A 10,811-nucleotide genomic window follows, 5' to 3' on the forward strand; every position below is an offset into this window, starting at 1 on the left:
GAGCAGAGCCCGAGGAGCTGCAGAGCGGAGTGAGAACCCGCTGGGCAAATGCAGTGAAAGGCCGGGGTGGGCAGCGTCTGGTGGAAAGACGGGGTGAGACACGGGGCGCCTGCTGCACGGAGAGGTGAGAAGGCTCTCGGAGGAATTCGTTAAGTCAGTCAGTTAATCAGTTAGTTAAAAGAGCTGAAATAAGTGCCAATGAAGTGGTTTTTAACGTTTCTAGTTGAAAACGTAGAATTTTGCAGTTAGGAATCGGGCTGGGATTGTTCTGGCTGACCCTAAGCCTCCCTTCCCTCTGGACACCTTCTTGCACGTCTCCTCAGGGTCATGGGAAAAGGAATTATTTCAAGGATGTAATTCTGCCACTGGACTTTAGATGTCTCTTCTGAGATACGATGAAACACACATCGAAAACAAGACTTTCCACCTGCAGGCAGCTGGGGCAGCCTTTGCATCATACAAAGCTGCCTGAGTTGTCAGCTGCTGTTATCTTGTGTCCTGTGAAGAGCAGAGGGTGATACCAGCCTGTATGCAGGACCTCTGTGCATTGGTGGCTGTTGTGAAGCAGGGACAAATGCTGGAGATACTTCTACCCACCTATCTACAGTTTAGTCCACCTAGTCATCCATCTTCGTCTGCACATACACCCATAGACGGTCCGTCCATCTACCCTCCTTCCCCCGTACCCTGCTCTGTGTCTTCTTATCCCCCCTGCCACCAGCTGTATGAAAGTGTTTGGCAAGTCCTGTGGTTAAGCAAGGAAGGAACTGGGTTTCTAGGAGGAGCTGGCTGGAAATCTAAGAGGCTGAGAATTATTTGCACGGGAAGAGGCATCCCTATGGTTCACAGGATGAAAGGTGGAGATGAACAGCTGGTTTCTGCGTGGCATGTGCTGGCAGGCGAGTGGGTGAGCTGGAGCTACTCTCCATACGCAGTGTGGTCTGCTCAGCCTCTGTCTGCTTTGACGGGTCACGGTGGTGATGTTAGCTGGAGATGCTGGCAGGCTGTACATGCATTCTTCTTTTAACTCCTCCATAAAGGGCAGATGGCTGTACCTGGGTGCAGCCTAGTAGGTCCTTCATTGCAAACTGTCAAAAAAAGGCAGTTTAAGGGACCTTTGGATATGTCTCAAACTTGTGTTTTCCTCCCACCTCCCTCTGTCTTATGGTGTTTCACTGGATAGAACTTCCTAAAAAGACAAAATCCAGCATGCCCTTTCTCACTTCCTCCTTATAACCGCACTGTATCCATCTAACAAGATGTGATGGGGGAAAGAAACATGCCAGCAGTCAGTCCCAACCCGTAACAGAGCCCCAGCACCAGCACCTGAGGAAGCCCCACACTTCTGCTTCTGTCACGGGGCAAAGCCTGCCCAAAACTGCTGCTCAGATATGTAAGAATCATAGAATCACAGAATGGTTTGGGTTGGAAGGGACCTTCAAAGATCACCTTTTTCAACCCACCTGCCTTGGGCAGGGACATCTTTCAACTAGATCAGGTTGCTCAAAGCCCCGTCCAACCTGACCTTGAACCTTTCCAATGATGGGGCATCCACAACTTCTCTGGGCAACCTCTTTCCACCCTCTCACCACCCTCATTGTAAAAAATGTCTTCCTTATGTCTAATCTAAGTCTACCTTCTTTCACTGTAAAACTGTTGCCCCTTGTCCTGTCATTACAGACCCTGTTAAAAAGTCTTTCTGTCTTGCCTATAAGCCCCCTATATATATTGAAAGGCCACAATAAGGTCTCCCTGGAGCCTTCTCTTTTCCAACCCCAACTCTCTCAGCCTTTCTTCATAAGAGAGGTATTCCAGCCCTTGGATCATTTCCATGGACCTCCTCTGGACCTGCTCTAACACGTCTGTGTCTTTCTTATACTGGGGGCTCCAGAGCTGGACGCAGTACTCCAGGTGGGGTCTCACCAGAGTGGAGTAGAGGGGCAGAATCACCTCCCTCAACCTGCTGGCCACACTTCTTCTGATGCAGCCCAGGATATGACTGACTTTCTGGGCTGTAAGTATACATTGCTGGCTCAGTTTTTCACCCACCAGTATCCCCAAGTCCTTCTCCCTAGGGCTGCTCTCAATCCATTCATCCCCTGTATTGATATTGGAGATCGCCCCAACCCAGGTGCAGGACCTTGCACTTGGCCTTGTTGAACTTCATGTGCTCAGCTCTCACTCACCAGATGATTGTTAAGTGCTAGGTAGACAAACCAAGCACAGATCCACGCTACAGGACAGGGTTATCTGAAAGCTCTGGGCTGCACCTGACGTGCTGCAATGGTCTGAGTGAGCAGAAAAGAAACAAGGAAGAACAGATGAACTCTTCAAAATTTTACAGCTTTATAGCATACTTAGAGAGGGAGACCAGACTGTGATAATAACCTAGGTAACGACAGCTTTGGATATGAAGAAACTCTCAGTGATTGACCTGAGGTTATGTTACCAATGAAGCCATTGACAGTTTATGTTGCGTGTCTGTTAAAAAGTGTTAAATAGTGAAAACAATAACCTGCTGGGGAATACACCGGCCTACACCCAGCACTGTGCCCAGGGCTCTCCTCACAGTGGAACTGCTACATGTAAAGGCCAGCTCGCCAGCCAGGTCTGGACACCTCCAACAGCGGCAGCAAGTGTCCCATTCCCCAGCTAGCTCAGTCAGTAGAGCATGAGACTTAATCTCAGGATTGAGGGTTCAAGCCCCACATTGGGCACCAAAAAGGACTGTCATGGTTTAACCCCACCTGGCAACTGAGCACCCCACAGCCACTCACTCACTCCTCCCCAGCAGGTTGTGGGGAGGGAATGGGAAGGGTAAAAGTGAGAAAACACTTGGGTTATAAGATAAAGACAGTTTAATAATTGAAATAAAATAATAATAATAAATTGTAATGAAAAGGAAAATAACAGAGAGAAATAAAACCCAAGAAAGACAAGTGATGCAAACAAAAATAATTGCTCACCACCAACTCACTGATGCCCAGCCAGTCCCTGAGCAGCGGCCAACCTTCCCCCTAGTTTTATTGCTGAGCAAGATCTCATACGGTATGGAATATCCCTTGGGTCAGTTGGGGTCAGCTGTCCCGGCTGTGTCCCCTGCCAGCTCCTTGTGCACCCTCAGGCTGCTCACTGGTGGGGTGGGGTGAGGAGCAGAAAAGGCCTTGACTCTGTGCAAGCACTGCTCAGCAGTAACGAAAATATCTCTCTGTTATCAACACTGTTTCCAGCACAAATCCAAAACACAGCACCATACTAGCTACTATGAAGAAAATTAACTCTATCCCAGCCAAAACCAGCACGTTCGCACAGGGGGCTTGGACCAGAAGCCTTGAGTGGTGTATGCTCTGCACAGACATGTGTTTGTATGAATAAAAATCAGTATCCACCTGCTATAGCCATCCTGCTTGGTAAATAGGACCTAAAATGTATGCCACTGAGTGGTGATGGTCAGTGCTTGCGGCTACCTCATCTCCAGTTGCCTCAGGGCGGCTGTGCTGGGGACACCCTTGGGGCTGGAAACCAGCCCATTTCCATACCCCTTATGATCCGAGCATGAGTCTGGATTTACACAAGAGGAGAAAGATGAGAATCCATCCCTGGTCGCTTCTTGTCAGGGGAGCCTCTGGATTTACTGTAGTGTGAAAGCAAATGCCAGTTCTTCAGTATCCATAAATAAGTATTTCCAATGTAGAGTTAATTGATCCTGCCTGCAGGCAGCCAAACTAGTTTTGTGCAGACCACAATTATACTGCAAGCCCTGATGTGGGAACTGGTTGGCACAGTGCTGCAGCTGAAGAAATATGGTCTTGGCAATGCAATTGGCAAGCCATAGACTTTGTTAGCACTGCAAGCCTCGGGACTTGTCCTGTTCTGCTTGGAGAATGACTCGCTGATTACTACCTAGCTTGTTTTTAGCATTGGCTTTGCTTTGGGCAATGGAGTAATGCTTATAATAATGTTAATACATTTCTGTAACTAGTAGATAATAATAACTAGTTATTATTCTGTGTAGACTGAATTATCTATGACCCCAGAATAAAAATGAAATGAAAAGGAGTGTATTTGGTTTATGTGGCAAGGTTTTGGTAGCACGGGGGCTGCAGGATGGCCTTTGTGAGAAGAGACCAGGGGCTGCCCCCTTGTCAGACAGAGCCAGTTTCAACTAGCTCTAAAACAGACGCACCACTGCCCAAAACTGAGCCAATCAGTGAAGCTGGTAGCACCTCTGTGATAACATATTTAAGAAAGGGTAAAAACACTGCACAGCAGCTGCGCGAGAGAGGAGTGAGAAAAATGTGAGAGAAACAGCCCTGCAGACACCAAGGTCAGTGAAGAAGGAGGGAGAGGAGGTGCTCCAGACGCTGGAGCAGAGATTCCCCTGCAGCCCATGGAGAAGACCATGGTGAAGCATGTTGTCGCCCTGCAGCCCATGGAGGACCACGTTGGAGCAGATACCCGTGCTGCAGGCCATGGAACCACCACTGGTCAATTACTGTTCACTAAAGAAATGCAGCCTTGTGAACCATGTAGAACCAGTTTTTGAGGTGGCAAAGAGAACAAAGAGCAAGTATCCCACATGTATAAAACACATAACATGGATTTACAAACGGTGAAGAAAAAGCAATACACAGTGTTAGCAAACACAAAAATATCCCCCAGTGCATTCAAGCTTGAAGACGGCAACAAAACAGCATCAAAATCAGTCTTATCCTGGAAAAAAACTCAGGACACAGGTGACTCCCCTTGCTTACGTCTGTATGCTGCTACTGAGAAGAAACTTCTGGCTCTTTGCTACAAGAATCTGTGCAAAATCCACCTGGTTGTGAGGGAAGTTGTCAAACCTGGGCAGGTGATTGCAGAAGAAGGATTCATCTTCCATGCCACATCCCTCCGCATGTGCGATCTGATGCTTTCAGTCCCTTTGAGTGTAGTGATGGAAGCTGAAGGGAGCAGCAGGGTGCAGCTGTAGCCTTCACCACATTCACACTGAGCTGCATTGCTCTCCTCCATCCCTCAGTCCTCTGCTGCAGCTTTGCTCTGGGTGTGGGATGCTCTTTTGGCCTAGCAGCCTACTGACAGGACAAGGGGCAATGAACACAAACTGAAACACAGGAGGCTCCATTTGAACATAAAAAAACCTTGGGTTTTGTTTTGTTTTTTTTTTTTACTATGAGGGTGGTAAACACTGGAGCAGGTTGACCAGAGAGTTTCTATCCTTGGAGTTATTCAAAACCCAACTGGACACAGTCCTGGGCAACCTGCTCTAGCTGACCCTGCTTTGAACATGGAGGTTGGACTAGACCATCTCCAGAGGTCTCTTCCAACTTCAACTATTCTGTGATGCTGTTAGTGCAATCATCTAGTCATGTTGTTCATATCTGCTATCTTATATCTCTTGAATCACACGTTCACCCTGGTGGGTCGGTGCAAGAGTCATGGCTCAACTTCAGACATACCTTCCTACCCCAGATGCTTATCTTCATTAACATACAAAGCAGTATCTTTTCTTTTGCTGCCACTGCCATGACCTTTCATATCTTTCAGCTGCAAGGCTTCCAATGATCCCAGGAAATGGAGGGGACTCCAGAATATAAACTTTTTGAAGATTTCTTTATTTTCTGAGCTGCTTAAGTGCAGCATAGTTGGAACCTTGCATTTCTTTAAAGATCTCTACAGAAGACACAAGGATCTCTGTAGCGACTTGAGATAGGATCATTAAACCACTCCTTTCCATGACCAAAATGCATCCCTGTCTACCATCCTCATCTTTTCCATGTCTGGACTGAGGCTTAAATGTAATGAGAAGCATTGAAAGTAATCTCATGTAACTTTGGACAGGCTTGGTGGTCAGTGACAAACATGGATGCTCAATCTGGGCTGATGAATCCTTTCTGAGATGTCCACATCAGAACTAATCTCACAAAATTTATGTAACTACAAAGGAAGTGCATACACCTGAGTCAGTCCCCTGTCTCTCATATACAGTCACTGGAGAGCAATGGATGTGATTCACCCCACCCTAAGGTTAACATTTAAAGTAGGACACTCCAGCTTTTCCTCTGGAAGTGTCTGTTTTTCTACATTGACTACTAAGAGAGGTGAAAGTGACTCCCTCAGATAATCCCAGCTTTGCTGGACAAAACAAAATAGACCTGTATTTCCGAGACATTCGAAGTATGGAAGAAACACTTCCAAAGACTGATTCATGTCATTCTAATGGAAATGATTTGGGTTAGATGAAATGCTTTCTTGAGATCTTTCCTTCACCATAAGGGAGTCAGACAAGTAACTCAGGCTTAGATATCTGTGTTTAGTAGTCTAAATTTAGGGCTGAAATACACCCTAATCTCTTTGTTTATAGGCATGTGGGTTCTGGATTTGTTATTCATCAGGAAAGTGAGCATGGCACCCATCAGACCCACTGTGTAAATGAACAAGAAGGTCCCAGAGAGGATGAGCTGCTGAAGAGGCACAGCTTTTCAACTAGCATAAGACTGACTTCCTTCCCTAAATAGTGGGATTCATGGTTTTTAGCTTAAAAGAGAATAAAAATAAGACAGTGGTGAAAGCAGCGAATGGGACTTTGCAGGGACTCTTTCTATACCAGGATGATTTGAACTAGGGCCATGTATATAGTGATAAACTAAATAGCCCGAGATGTGTTCCCCAACTAAGGCCATCTTATTGCTTAGATAACTATAATTAGAAAACTCCTACCTGTGCTGTCCTTACCAGATTACAGAGGCAGCACGAAGAATTTTTTGCGTTGGAGTCAGAAGACATCATGGTGCTGGAGACAACTTCTACCTAGTCAGTCCATGTGGCATTTTTCAGCCTGTTTTGAATGCTGTTGCTCCTATGGATGTATTTAGAACTGAAGTAATGGAGGACCAGAATATCACAATCACTATGACTGAATTTGTTCTCCTGGAGTTCACCCAGAGAGTTGGTATTTGGCAACTGCTTTACATTTTCTTCTTCACCACCTACTTAGAAACGTGGGTGGGAAATGCAACCATCATCATCACAGCGATCAAAGACCGTCGGTTCCACAGCCCTAAGTAGTTCTTTCTAGCAAACTTGGGTTTCATAGATATCAGTCACAGTATCCATCAATACTCCTGTGTTGTTATCAGGTCTTCTTTTCCAACACAAGACTATCTCATTCAGTGACTGTATCCTCAAAATGTTCTTCTTCCATTTGTTGGGTGGTGCTCTAGTCTTTCTGCTTCTCAAGATGGCTGCTTACTGATATGTGGCTATCTATGAACTCTTGAGGTACTGCACTATCATGAACCAAGGAGTGTGTGTATGGCTGGTAGTAAGATCATGGCTAGGATGATTGTCACTGTTGTACAGATTGGGCTGCTTCTTCCCTTTGCATTTTGTGGTCCCAATTTGCTAGATAATTTCTTCTGTGACTTCCCACAAGTCATCAAACTGGTCTGCGCTGGCATAGTTAATTGAACTGCTGATGGTCTCTAATCACTGCTCCTGGGGGACTGCTCCTCATTGTGATATTTGTCATGTTGCTTATTTCCTGTACTGTTATCTTAATAAAGATAAGAGGATGTGTTAGCAAAGGGAAACACTGCTTTTTTTACCACGGTGTTTTTTTTCCTTGCCATATTTTTCATTCCTGTTCTCCCTATCTTTGTTGGACAGTCCACCAGTGTGCTTGTCAGTGTTTCATTGCCTTCTCAGGCATAACTATGCTTCTTTTTTTCTCCTGTTCTGACCTACATTTCATAAAAAAGTGTCTTCCAAACCAGAAGCACTATTCCTCTTCCTCTGTCTCACTGGTTGGCAATGTCTTTTGAGAAACAGTGGATTTTTCCATCCAGAGAAGGTGAGCAAATAGTCAGATCAATGATTATATGGAGAATCAGACAGAAAAAGTCATACTTCTTTTTCTCTACTGGGACCAGCATAATGTATTTTAGTTGTTTTGGGAAATATGTGTGTGGTTTATAAAAAATACTGTAATACGTGATGTCTGGACACACAGCATTTCTTGCTTGATTGGGGTTTTATTCAAGCTAAGCTCCCTTTTAGTTACATCATAATTTTCATATTCTTAGAGTCAAAATCAGAAGGTGCCAGTAATTCATGCAAAATCAGCCTGTTACTGATTCATCCTAAACAGTAAGCCAGAATATATTGAAAGTATAGATTTATGTAAACAATAATTCAAAAGATAAATTATTTACAAGAATTTCTTCAAGGCAGTTAGACAGTGTTATGTTTAAAATGCTCAGCAGTTAGGCTATGAATTAGACTAACAGGAAGGTGTTAGAGGAGCAATGCATGAGGAATGAGTGATTAGATGGGCTTTTCCATTATCAAAGATGATGAAATCAACTGCAAACAATAAAGAAGTTAAAGCCATTTGCCTTTTGTAGCTTAAGCTGTATTAGTGGTAAGATGCTTTAAGAGGAATTCTGAATGCTTGATCATGCCTAGGTTCCCCTTTGCTGCTTCCTCATGATATTTATGAGAATTTTGTCAATTAATCTGTAATAAGATGGGTAAGGTTTCTTCCTTCAAAGGCTGGCCACCATTAGTGATCTTTATGTCACTCTTAATAGAATTGTCATTTATAGGGCATGCTGAGAGTCCTCCAGTGTATACATCTAAATATGGATAATCATGTAATCCTATATAGGCAGTGAAGGCAGTGGGAGAAATGTAGAAGACTAATTTGAGATGGGCTTAATTGTTCCCTGTAAGTGACTCTGTCCCTCTGTTGACTACTTAGGGAATGTAGGGCTATTACCTAGGATGTGGAATCTATATTTTGCCATTCCAGAAGGGCACAGACCTACCACTAATCCTATGTTATACTTAAGAGCTATGTCTGGTTTTCTTGGGTATTCTAAGACATGTAAAATGGTGTGGACAATACCATTAAGTGTGTTTCGGCTCCTGAAAGTCTTCTGTCCTGTGTTTCAGGTCAGATAAATCTATTTACTTTTCCCAGATTACTGAATATCAACTTGTCTTCTGCTAATCGTTTGTAAAGGATGTGTAATTGAGGAACTAGATGATTGGATTCACTTCTTTAAATCAATCCATATACAATATTGGCCTTTGAACAGGTGAACTGGACTCCCTCTGCAATCAATGGAGAGAGAGGTGTGTTAAAGAGGTGATACATATAAGCTATTTTACAAATATATTCAGATGGAAAGGCAATCCAGAGGTGTCTGTTATTTTCCATCCCACCTAGATGGAATCTAGAGGATTCTTGTCACCTAGATTCTTAACTCTGGGATAGCTAAAGTTAGATGAGGTCAATGTGATCTGAAGAACTGAAGAATCAGCTTGTTTCTTGATTGTTCTGAAGTTTAATCACCATTCTGTTGGATGAGGTCATTAGCAAAAGCCTGCCTGCTTTTTCCTTCCCAATGTCACTTTTTCTCCTGCCTCTCTTTATTGGATTAAAGAGTAGCTTTCTTATTATTTTAAACCCATAGCCATACTGTAATCAAAACTTTTACAAATTTCTTTTTGGGAGAATTAATATCCTTAAATATTTGTCAGACATGTTTTACTTCCCCGGAGTGTTAAAGGTTCCATTGATTTTTACTGTCACAGGGGAAAAAAATCAAAATACATGGAGCAGGATTCCTCTCACTTAAAATATCCACAATGTAGGTACAAGCCTTCAAGTTCATTTAGAAACAGGCATTTCTAGGGTGAAATATATCACCACCTGAGGTAGACATTTAAAGTAGTTCAAATAAATTGTGGTCTGCTAATGCACCTTCTCTGCTTTGCCTACACAGATTGTCTAGGCAGCTAGCTCAGTTTGTAACACCTACATTGTAGATGTCTAACGTTCAGACCCCTGAATGTAATCCTTAAACTCTTGTAGACAAAAATGGTGAGATTTATCAATCAAATGTAGATTCTACAACAGGTATGTCTAACTCCGAGACAGTTACTCTCTTTAGAATAGATCATGGCAAAACTACCAAGGTGAATAATATTAATTAAATGCTTATGATGAAGGAAGTGTTTGATATGGGACAGCTGACCCAAACCAGCCAAAGGGATATTCCATACTGTATTATGTCATGCTCAGCAATAAAAGCTGGGGGAAAAGGGGAGAGGATATGGGGATATCTGTGGTTATGGCATTTGTCTTCCCAAGCAATTGCTATGTGTGCTGAGACCCTGCTTCCCAGGAAAATGGCTTTATTTGTTTAGCAATGTAAAACAATAGGGACTCAGTTTGCTTTCATCATTTGTGAAGTAATTCAGTTGATCAATAACGGCAGAAGGAATGACATTATATTCAGCTCTCTGTCATTGCCGGACCATAATGCGGGGTGGGATTTACCTCAGCTAATTTTTATCATTTATAGTGTATACATCTCAGGGAGCTGACTTGACTGCTTTCACAGTTAAAGAAATAGATATTTAATACCATGCAATTTATCTGACTGATTTAAGATTACAAACTCATGTTGAGAAGAACTATGCCTAAGAAACACGCATTTCTTCCAAGTGGATAGATTAATGCCATCCTGGTTCTCATGAAGCCAATGGTGAGAGGACTATGCAACACCTAAGAAAATCTCGATATTCTAGGCCGTCCTAAAATGCTATCTTTGCACACTGGGTGTACGGGAACTAAACTATTAGAGGTGGGGAACGGTCTGCATTTCCTTCTTAATGTCTTAATCTCTCTCCTGTGGAAGTACGTTCAGTACCTGTGTTTTGGGATTTTTTCTTTGTCATAATGGAGACAGGGTACTAGCTTAGTGGTTACAGCAGTCAAGCTGTTTCTGCTCTAACTAACT

The sequence above is a fragment of the Aptenodytes forsteri genome, unplaced genomic scaffold, assembly GCF_000699145.1.
Source record: "Aptenodytes forsteri isolate BGI_AS27 unplaced genomic scaffold, ASM69914v1 Scaffold431, whole genome shotgun sequence".
NCBI classification, from domain to species: domain Eukaryota; kingdom Metazoa; phylum Chordata; class Aves; order Sphenisciformes; family Spheniscidae; genus Aptenodytes; species Aptenodytes forsteri.